Source organism: Apium graveolens, chromosome 6 (assembly GCF_009905375.1).
Source record: "Apium graveolens cultivar Ventura chromosome 6, ASM990537v1, whole genome shotgun sequence".
Classification (NCBI taxonomy): Eukaryota; Viridiplantae; Streptophyta; class Magnoliopsida; order Apiales; family Apiaceae; genus Apium; species Apium graveolens.
This window is the reverse complement of record NC_133652.1, coordinates 142,774,650-142,780,649: the sequence shown is the minus strand read 5'-3', so window position 1 is coordinate 142,780,649 and position 6,000 is coordinate 142,774,650.

Genomic DNA, 6,000 nt, shown 5'->3' with positions numbered 1-6,000 from the left:
TTTTCTGTTAACAAACATACAGTAAAGATCCAAATAACAATCATGTCTGAAGAAACACAAACCCCAACTAAGCCCACCAAAACTCAAGAAACAAAAAACACTCAAACCCACATTCGATATGTGACTATTAGGGTTCCCATGCAAGGGTAAGGCATTTGCTGCATAATGCAATTGATAATGTCATGTCAAACAGGGTAATTGGATGCAAGACTGCAAAGGAGATATGGGATGCTTTGGAGACAAGATGCCAGGGAACTGATGCAATCAAAAAGAACATGAGGACTATACTCACTCAAGAGTATGAGCACTTTGACTCAAAAGCTAATGAGTCATTAACTGATTTATATCACAGGTTTGCCAAACTCTTGAATGAACTGTCACTGGTGGACAAGGAATATGATCTTGAAGATTCAAATCTAAAATTCCTTTTATCTCTTCCTGAAAATTGGGATTTGAAGTCTACTACCATAAGAGACAACTATGACCTTACTGAAACTACTCTTGATGAAATTTATGGTATGCTCAAGACTCATGAACTTGAGATGGATCAAAGGAGCAAGAGGCTTGGAATAAAGTCAAGGAAAGTTGCTCTTAAAGTTGAGGAGGAATCTCCTAAAGTGGTTGCCTCAAAAAGGGGCAAAGGAAAGGCTCTCATCGTAAAGTCTGATTCAGAGTCATCAAATTCTGATGATGATGATTCAGAAACTGAAAGTTTATCTGAAGTTGATGTTGATGCAGAGATGATGTAACTATGTGCTCTTATGGTGAAGGGTATCACAAAGATAGCCTACAGGCTATTCAGAAATGTCAAATGCTACAATTGTGGTGAAAGAGGCCACATATCTCCTGACTGCAAGGAAGGAAAAAGTGATAAAGGCAAGGCTCTTGTCACAAAGAAGAAAAACTGGACAGACACTTCAGATTCTGAAGATGAGAAGAACTATGCCTTGATGGCAAATGCTGATAGCAGTACTGACACTGCTGAATTGAAGGTACCTCAAACAACGTTTTCTTATCATACTGATGATATTGCTGAGTTGAGATTATATCTTAAAACAATGTTCATTAGTTTTAGAGATCAGACTTTAACCTGTGAAAGATTATGTTAGGTCACACAACACTGTAGAAGGGGGTTGAATACAGTATTTATACAATCAAATCGATTTAACACAAGTATGTAACAAAGATCAAGTATATTGAATAAACTCTGTTACAATAAGAACTGTTGTTCTCTCTCAGTAATGAACAAATATCACTAAGACCTGCTAGGTTACAATGTATAATCTTCTCAATAATGATAACACATATAGTGTAAACCCTAAGTCTGTGTTTATATAGTACACAGTTACAAGATAACTTCTATTTGATATGGAATATAATTCTGTATCATAAAATATATCAATCAGATATCTTCTACAAGTCTTCCAGTCTTCTAACTCTTTCCATGCATATCTTCTTTTATTTTAGTCTCGATCTTCTACTGTAAATCAGCTTCCTTCCTTATATGAAAGTCTTCCCGCACTAAAGTTCAGATATGACCTTAAGTTCTGATATTAAGTTCTGACTTCCAGTAAGTCCTGATTTCAGTAAGTCATGATATGTCCAGTTTGTTAAGATCTGAAAACTAAAACTGAATCATATTAGACATGACATCTTAAATATATCTAACAATCTCCCCCAACTTGTAAATTATGCAAAATATATAAGTTAATAGATTTGATGATGTCAAAAACATTTAAGTACAAATGCAAATAAGAGTTTAACTAGATAACTAACTACGACTTACAATCCTTGTAGCTTTTACCAATCTCACTGAGTCAATCTGAATCCATAATGATTCTTGACAAAGCTTGATACCAGCTTTTCTTCTTTAATCCTCAGGACTTGAGACATTGTAGCTTTAACTTGCTTCATCTCTTCATCTTGACTCCCAATCTGTTAGATTGCAGTCCTTAAAGTAGAGATATGGTTTCTTTCTAAACCATCATTCAGTCTTATTACCCTAGGATGAGAAGAATCTTCATTGTAGCATATACATTTCTCATTCAGTAGCACTTCAAGCTTAGCAAAATCCTTCTTCATTGGATTTTCACTTCCATCATCTTCAACAATATTAGGAATGAATTATGTAACTCTTGAACCAGAAATTCTTGCTTTATCTCTGATGGTCTTCAATATGAAGTTTGACCATCTCCTGGTAATATAAGACTTTACCTCTAAAAGGTAATGAAAGAATTGAAGTTCTTTTAGTGATTTGTTCAGCACATCTGATTCTGACATCTGATATGTCCTTCCATCTTCAAGAAATAGAATCAGATTTTCCTTGACATTGTGCTTGTCATGAGCATCCAGTACCACTTGAACAGAGATTTTAGGTCACACAACACTGTAGAAGTGTTGTGTATATGTTGTGTACTTGATGATTTCATGAACAAAACACCTTAGTAGATTTTACTTAGTAAAATAATGTAGCACTCGACGGATAAGATTTATAGTCCCGACAGATAAGATTTATAGTCCCGACGGATGACTCATTATAGTCCCGACGGATGATGACTTATTATCCATCGAGTGAGTAGCTTATGTAACAATAAGTCTGTAGCACATTTCTGCATTCACCATTGTATAGATTCTGTAAGTAGTATTCAAGTGATGTTGACTTTAACTAGATATGCAGAATAGGTTGATTAATTGTACAGAGATGATGTCTTCTAATTCTGCATAAATAAAATGAAGTCAAGTGCCAGTTTGCTACCCGATGGATAACCTACAATGAAGTCGACGGATGATCAAATAGACAACCCGACGGATGATCAATAACTCGACGGATGATCATGAACCCGACGGATAAAGAATTCAAATATCAGTTGACAGTGACAACACAGTCACATGCGTCGAGTGGATGCAAATGGAATGTGGTAGCCTATTCAACTGGGTTTTCGAGAACAAAGAAGCATTGTCATTTCCATGCTATTATGAAGATATTCAAAGATGCTGGAATAGAGTAATGGAGTAGCATTGTAATAGATTAGATAGTTTTTGTTTTATTATCTTGTCTTATTACTTTGCAATCTTGGTGATATTTAAACCAAGTAGCAGCAACTAAGACACTATCGATCTAAGCAAGAAAGCAGAGAAACATTTGTAAGCAGGATTCTTAGTATTTCTCTGTAGTCTTAGAAGTTCAATTATTGTAAGCAGCTGTGAGCATTTCTGCACATAGAGTTCTCTCGATATATAATATATATCTCTGGTGGAATCATTCAAATCCACCAGAAAGTTTTTAAAGACGCTTGTTTTTTAATTACTTATGTTTTGATTCACTTAAGTTTTTATTCCGCATTGTGCTAATCAATACACTTATATTTATATTTGAGTTAGAACATCTTATTTCAAGAAAAAGTTTCAAGAATTCCATTCAACCCCCCTTCTGTAATTCTTGTCATATTGTTAAGGGACTAATAATTGGTATCAGAGCAAGCTCTTAACTTACAAAGAGTTTAAAGATCAAAACAATACATAAAGATGAACAAGAAGGATGTTGGAGTCAAGATCCCTTTTCTGGATAAAGATAATTACCATCATTGGAAGGTAAAGATGCATCTTCATTTGCTTTCTCAAGATGAGGCCTATGTTGACTGCATAGAAAGAGGCCCTCATGTTCCAATGAGAGCAGCAACAGGAAATGAGCTATCAGTCCCCAAGCCAAGGCATGAATGGTCTGATCCTGATATTGAACAAGTCAGGAAGGATAAAAAGGCCATGAACATCCTGTTTAATAGAGTTGATGGAGATATGTTTGACAACATAATCAACTGCAAAACTGCCAAGGATGTTTGGGATACAATAGAGATAATCTGTGATGGCACTGAGCAAGTTAGAGAAAACAAGATGCAGCTCTTAATTCAACAATATGAGCATTTTCACAATGAAGAAAGTGAGTCTCTCACTGACATTTTTAGTAGGTTTCAAAAACTACTAAATGCTCTAAAGTTGCATGGAAGGGTCTATCAGACAAAAGACTCCAATCTGAAATTCCTTAGATCTCTTCCAAAGGAATAGAAACCAATGACAGTCTCATTAAGAAACTCACAGGATTATAGGAAGTTTACTTTGGAGAGACTGTATGGCATCCTGAAAACCTATTAGCTTGAAATAGAGCAGGATGAAAGGATGGAGAGAGGAAAGAAGATTATAGGATGTTGAGTTGGAAAAGGAGAAGGAAGTGAAGATGGAAGCTGTTAAATCAACTTCAAGGGTCTGTGAGAACAAGGGCAAGGGGCTTGCAGTATGAAGTGAAGATTCTTGGAGCCAAGATGACATGGAAGACATTGATGAACACCTAGCATTTCTTTCCAGGAGATTTGCCAAGCTCAAGTTCAAGAAGAACTTTGGAGCAGCCAAGCCAAATAGAAACATGGTGGATAAATCAAAATTCAAATATTTCAAATGTGGCTTGGCAGGGCACTTTGCCAGTGAGTGTAGGAAGTCAGATTCCAGTAAGAAAAAGTTTGAGCAAGTGGATTATAAGCAAAAATACTTTGAGCTGCTCAAACAAAAGGAAAGGGCTTTCATAACACAAGAAAATGACTGGGCAGCAGATGGTCTGGATGAAGATGAAGATATCAGCTATGTCAATCTAGCCCTAATGGCCAAGTCTGATGAGACAGAAACAAGCTCTTCAAGTAATCAGGGAAACAGAAAAAATCTTTGGTACTTGGATAGTGGTTGTTCAAGACACATGACTGGTGATTCTACCCTGCTCACAGAGTTTAAGGACAGAGCTGGCCCAATTTTTACTTTTGGAGATGACAGCAAGGGTTATACTGTGGGATATTGCTTGATTTCAAAGGACAATGTCATTATTGAGGAGGTTGCCTTAGTGGATGGTCTCAAGCACAACTTGTTGAGTATCAGCCAGCTTTGTGATAAAGGCAACTCAGTAACCTTCAATTCAGAAGCCTGTGTTGTGACTAATAAAAGAAGCAACAAAGTGGTCCTCACTGGTGTGAGAAAAGGAAATGTGTACCTAGCTGATTTCAACTCATCTAATGCAGAATCTGTAACTTGTCTTCTCAGTAAAGCAAGTCAGGATGAAAGTTGGCTATGGCACAAGAAGCTATCCCATTTAAACTTCAAGACCATGAATGAGCTAGTGAAGAAAGAACTGGTTAGAGGCATTCCTCTAGTGGAGTTTTCTAAGGATGGACTGTGTAATGCCTGCCAAAAAGGGAAGCATATTAAAGCATCATTCAGGAAGAAACTTGATTCAACAATTGAAGAGCCTTTGCAACTGCTTCACATGGATCTATTTGGACCAGTCAATGTATTGTCCATCTCAAGGAAAAGATTTTTCCTAGTAATTGTAGATGATTTCTCAAAGTTCTCTTGGACATATTTCCTAAAGTCTAAAGATGAGGCTAGTGAAATCATCATCAATCACATAAGGCAAGTCAATAATCATCCTGATTTCAAGGTTAGAAGAATCAGGAGTGACAATGGAACTGAGTTCAAGAATTCTGTCATGAGAGCATTTTGTGAGGAAAATGGGATTCTGCATGAGTTTTCAGCAGCAAGGACTCCACAACAGAATGGAGTAGTGGAAAGGAAGAACAGATCACTTATTGAAGCTGCAAGGACAATGCTTGAAGAATCTAAACTGCCAACATATTTCTGGGCTGAAGCTGTAAATACTGCATGATACACTCATAATATTTCTTTGGTTAATCAAGCCAGATGCATGACTCCCTATCAATTGTTCAAGAACAAGAAGCCAACTCTAAATTTTCTTCATGTCTTTGGCTGCAAGTGCTATATTCTGAGAAATCAAACTGATCAAAATGGAAAGTTTGATGCTAAAGCAGATGAAGGAATTTTTGTTGGGTATGCTGTTGGTAAAGCATATAGAGTCCACAATCTAAGAACCAACATTATTGTGGAATCAATACATGTTGTGTTTGATGATAAAAAGATTGAAGGACTGAAAGATGGAGATTACCA